We start from the raw sequence: 6,247 nt of genomic DNA, 5'->3' as shown, positions 1-6,247 counted from the left end.
TCCAAAAACACTCTTTTCATTCTAATGAACAATCGAGGGGACTCATTTTGACCATATCTGGGGTTCAAATTGAACGTTTTTTGGGGGGGGGATTGATTATTGAGATGAAGAGACTGTGTGTGAAAAATTTGGGGTCATACAAATACTACAAACTTGGTTTTCTAGAAATGTCGTTGTATTATACTATGATACAACCGTTGCATTGGATCATTGCTCTTTAATAAAAGTATGGCAATGAGTCTGTCAATTTGTAAGTCTTTCCTGATTTTTGGAGGCATTTAGTTCGTGAAACACATCACCAATTGTTATAAATATAATTCTACCTCACATCAATAAATTTAGAAGAATGGGAAATCCAACTAAATACACCTTTGGAATAATAAGTTAACACTTTGCCCATTTATCAAAATACCCCAAAAATTTCAACTACTATAACTCATGATTGGTATCCTTTAGGGGGGTCCTTTAAATTCAATTAAAAGAAATGGGCAAAAAATGTCAAATAGTTCATCGCCATGAGAATTTTTATAAATTTTCCATGAAAAATTGAAATAAAGAATTAAAAAATGTACGACATAATTTAGTATTTTACTCATGTTACCAAATGCTGATTTTTACAAATCATTCAAACCAAAAATTAAGATGCGCCATTTTGAGAAAAAAGGTTTTCGGATGATATATATGTAACTCAGAGTATTTCTAGAAAATAAAACGGTTTTCTTACATATAACTATGTAATATTCATCCAAAGTGACATCATAGAAAGAACTCTCTACATTTTTTCTAAAAGCATCACTTGCTTCACTTTAATCAATTTATTAAAACTAGAATAAGACTATTAATTCCATGAAGTATAATAAACTTATAATTTTCTATGCACAATATTTTCACAACAAACTGCCCTTACGAATATAAAAATTATATGAATAATAGCTTGTTTCAAAATTTTAAAAAATATATTATTAATTTTAAATTACTTTTAAAACCTAATAATTATTTCAGAAGTCAAAAAAATGTTTTTAAATTTAAAATTGTGTTATCGGGAGATGATTTTTGCGTAGTAAATTTTGGACGGATTTCGAAAAGACAAAGATACGCTTCCTATAATACTTAGATTCACCATTGCAATCCAAATTAATGTATGGATAACAACTTATTAATGACATCCACCAAAATTAAAAAGAAGAGATAGCTATGTAATTAGCTCATCCCATATTTAGTAAAATTGGTGTGGGCATGCCTTTTTGACCTGGCACTATTTATTGGTAATTAAACCTTTCACTTCAATTAGTAAATGTTCCAAAGAAAATGAAATTAGAGAATCTATGGTCATTGTCTCGCTTTTCAATGTATCTATTGCTCTTATCTCATCATCGTCAAATAAAAAGGATAAGTGTCATGAGAATGAGGGACCCATCATGGCCATGTAGTTGATTTGCTAGCCGATCATGTCCATGGATATATGTTTTTGAATGGTGATAAGCACTCAATATATTTCTAGAGGTCTGTCACTCGCTCCCTCTCTTTGATTTTGTACCTTAAGCGTTTTCACTATAGTGACAAATATTGGTCTGGGAGCGGGTGGAGGGTTTGAAGTTTGTCAGAAACCCTAAATAAAGTAATACGTCTTATTTAATAGAAGTATTGAGGCGTGTCTATTAGATTATTAGTCTTCTCGAGTTTAGAGGCATTTAGTTTATGGAGCACATTGCTAATCATTAAATCTCTATTTCTACCTCAAATCTATAAATTTAGAGTTTGAATCTTTGAATTTTGTCAAATAAAAAACCGAAATAAAGTCTTGTATATACTGGTCTAAGTGCAGGTGGAGGGTTTGAGCCTTTAAAGTTCATCGAGAACCCTAAATGAAGTAATTTGTCTTATTTGATAGAAGTACTGCAACGAGTCTGTCAGTTTATAAGTCTTTCTTGATTTTCAAGGAATTTTGTTTATGAAATACATTTCTAATCATTAAATCGTTATTTGCGCCTCAAATCTGTAAATTTAGAGTTTGAACCTATGACATTTGTCAAAAACCCCAAATGATGTTATTTGTCTTATTTAATAAAAGTATTGCAGTGAGTATGTCAGTTTGTAAGTCTTTCCCGATCTATAAATTTAGAAGAATGGAAAATCTATCAAAATATACCTTAGGAACAACTACTTAACACTTTACCCATTTATCAAAATACCTTGAAATTTTCAACTATTATAACACATGATTGGTATCGTTTGGTGGGGTCTTTTTAAATTCAACCAAAGAAATGGGCAAATGTTAAATAGTTCATCGCTGTAAATAGTTCATGTAAATAGTTCTTTACACCTATAGGGACTTTTCTATTTGACTTTTCTAACAAGTGGTATCATAGCGCATGGTTCAATACAAGGCTAGTGTTAGTACATTCGAGTGAAGAAAAACACATGGCAAAGTATGTGAGCGTTTTATTTGAGCTAGAGAAATATGGTAGCAAGCACAATTTTTCTGCAAGAATGATGAAGGAATTTCTTTGAAAAAAGATAAAAAATTCGTAAAGCTATCCAATGGATGTTGGCATGGTCAGCTAGTGATTTTGATATCAAGGTGGAGAATGTTGGATATAACGATTATCCAAAATCACTCACATAAGAAAAACCCATATTATGTGGGATTGAGAATGATATTTATAAGTTTCCTAAAGGAAATAAAATTAAAAACGGATTAGGACTCTGGATGTATCTCGTGGTTCTTGAGATATATGTAACACCCATAAGATGTTTCTTAGTTTGTGTGGACTCCTAACCTTATATATATAATATGAAAGTGCAGAGAATTTATGTGCTCTATTTGAGTCACCATATAGGAAAGATGGTTTTCTCTAGAGAAAGAGGCAGGGCCTCCTGAGCATCGGCAAAGCCTTCCCTTAGAGAGAAGTTAGTATCCTACAGAGAGAAACACCACGAATGTGCCTCTTGTAAATTGAGAGGCTGGTTTTGTTGTAGAGAAACGGACATTGTCTCTTCTTGGAAAGTAGTTTAGCTGTAGAATAGTTTTGGTTGCTCTCAAGGTTCTTCTCTTGGACAATGGTTAGCTTTGGAATAGAGATAATCTCTTCTTGGAAAATGGTTTAATTGTGGAATAGAGATGAGAGATCGACGGGTAGTACCGATCAAAATACTGGGTTTAAAAAGGTTTAGTCGATTGGGTTTTGTTGAGTGTTAGAGAGGTAAGAAACTTTTATTCGTATAGTGGATTTCAGTTTGTTATGCCCATGGATATAGCCCTATTGGACATAAATCTTTGTGGTTTTGTGTTTTTGTAGTGTGTGTGTTTCATGCATTATTTTTCGTATTGTGGCTCGTGCTCTCTCTTATTTTGTTTCTAACTGGATAAGTATACGATCTTGGTAGGATCCAACTTTGAAATTATTGTTTCCGAATCTAAGAGGGTTCTTAAATCCTAACAGTCCTCAGCCTCAAGATTCAAGATCTCGTATTTCTTCTACCAATTTTTGTGTTCTCTCATCATTGTCTTCAGTCATGTCCACGTCTTTGAGGAAGGTATTCATCCGCCTAAGCTCAGCCTTAAGCCTGTCGACTTGTGCCCCTATTCCATACAGGAAAATTGATTCCTGTAGGAGAGGTATGCTTAATGTTTTACGAGGCGCTTGCAACTACATACGCCATTTCCAAATCTTTCCCCTGCACTCACTGCTCTCTCTCTCTCTCAAGTGATGAATAAACTTTTTTTTGGGGTAAATACGTGATGAATAAACTTGTAACATACACATATGTATATGGGATATGTATATAAGGGAGAACATTATGAAGAGAAAGAATTGGAGAAACTAAAAAGCTTCTTATGCAATGACTTGACATGTAGAATATAAATTAAAATAATTGAGTTCATTTCATTAAAAAATAATTAATAGTTTCGCCCTAAAAATTTCAACATTGTTCTTTTCCTTGACAAATTTTTGAAAACCTCTCGACACCTAATTTGCAATCTAAACTCTCATTCATGAAATTTCTTTGCTTAAATTTTCCAAAAGAAACTCCGTCCATCTCTTATTGGAAACCTCGTTTATTTTTTGCCCAACTCTTGATTTAAACCAGTAACCTAATCCAGCAAATAAATATGAGAAACCTGAAAACTAAAATTTAATAAAAAATTTAAAAAGAGCGTTTACATACGAACTATGCTTATAACTATAGTAGTATTGGTTGTTTTCGTTAAGAAAAATTTTGAGTTTTCTTTAATTCCTAGATATTGCCCTTCAAAAAATTCAATAGTCTATGTTCAATCTTGTGACATCTTTATGCCCATGGCATTTGCGGTTTGACAATTTTTGCTTCCTTGTGCTTTTACAAGAAAGCAATTGAATAGTATGCTCCCGAAGGAGTTTCAAAGGTACGCTCCATTTCCTAATAGTTTGATAATGCGAAGTGCTAAATATATATTTTTCCCATCGTACGCAAAACAACAGTAAAAAAGGACGACGCAGCTTCTCCGGGGAAGAATAGGTGGCTTCCCCCACCTTGGAGCTTTAATAAAGATGGTGAACCCCCAACAACCATAAAAATAAGTTTTTTTTTTATTATGATATTTAGTTTGTATTTAATTATGGTTTTGTACTATCTAAAATAAGTTCCGGAATCTTTGATGTTTAAGTATTATTTATTTTTTTATTTATTTTTAGCGTGGAGCATCCTCGACACTCATTTTCTCTTTTTCTATATATATAATTCTCAGACATTGTGATTCAACCCTAGCCATCTAATTTGACATATAATGAGTGAGAATGATAGTGACCTCCATATATAAAAGATAAATGGTCTTTTTGTTAACAATCCGATATATATTTTAACCGCCTGGATAGTTGCTTCTCCCTTTGTAAAATACAAATAAATTGTAAAAAAAAATTGATATCTTAGTAAAATGTATTTAAATATGGATTAATTTTTAATTCAGAAAATTATTTTGGGTGCCTTAATTTAAATTACCTTTTTAGAAAAGACTGTGATCCCGTTCATTTGACTGGGTAGTGGATGAGGTGAAGAAACGTCGCGTGCCCAGATGACCTGACAAAGAAACGATTTATTCAATAAAAACTACAAGGGCAGAAAAAGTCTTTCTTAGAGAAAGAATATACGTTAAAAGGATAGATCTTTGGTAAAATGAGTTCATAATCAAAATCAGCCGTTAGATGTGAAGTTGGATGGTTGGCATTGATTGGGTTGACAGCCAAAATAAAATTTCTAAATCTAGTGACTACCCAAGTTGTCTGAATTAATTTAAGTGTGACGATTGTGAGTGAACGTGACTTTGTACTAAAAGTAAATGGTCATATATTGCATAGAGTACCGCTTCGACTAAGTTACTTGGGCTCAGGCCCTTGCCGAGCGTTAGTTGTCCCAAGTTAGAAGTCCAACTCGGGAATCTTAAAAACCATTTTAAAAAATTATAAAAAATAAGAAAGATAAAAATGTTTTTCATCATTTTAGCATAGATGTGAAAGTATTTTGGCTGTAAATACATAATTTTACATTTTCCTATTTTCTTTAAAAATTTCAAAAGCACCTTCAATACCAATGATTCTTCATCAGGATTAGCCCGATCCTAATCGCCGATTTTTTAAAACCATGAGAGAAACTTAAAAAGCTTCTCATCCAATGAGTTAGCATGCACCACCACTTATGTAAGGTAGGTTATAAATGAAAATAATTGAGTCCATGTCATAAAAAAAAGAATGTAAATGAAAATAACTAATAGTGGGCTTCAAAAAATTTCAACGCTGTTCTATTTCTTTGTGAATTTTTGAAAATTCTACACCTATTTTGCATTCTAAACTCTCATTCAAGCAATTTCTTTGCTTAATTTGCGAGGAAAATGCCCGTTCATCTCTTATTGGAAATCTCTTTTATTTTCTATCCAAATCTTGATTTAACAAGTAATCTAATCTAGAATTGAAATAGGACCAAACAAATAAATAGAAATAGGAGCAAAATAAAAAACAAAAATATATGAAATAAATTTAACAAGGGTTTTACATGCGAACTATACCACTCAAAAATAAAAATATCTATAGCAGTACGAAATTTATCTGCAAAAACCACAAAAAATATTTAAAAATTGTACAAAAGTTTAAAAGCCACAAAAATAGCATTCAATGAACTGCCATCAAAATAAAATGGAAACATTATTTTAATTGAATATTTAAGACTTAGTTTAATCCTTTTTTTATGTGAATTGATTTATTCTCTCAACATT

Source organism: Amborella trichopoda, chromosome 10 (genome assembly GCF_054954075.1).
Source record: "Amborella trichopoda isolate Santa Cruz 75 chromosome 10, AtrichopodaSantaCruz75HAP2 v2.0, whole genome shotgun sequence".
Classification (NCBI taxonomy): domain Eukaryota; kingdom Viridiplantae; phylum Streptophyta; class Magnoliopsida; order Amborellales; family Amborellaceae; genus Amborella; species Amborella trichopoda.
This window is presented reverse-complemented; position numbering follows the sequence as displayed.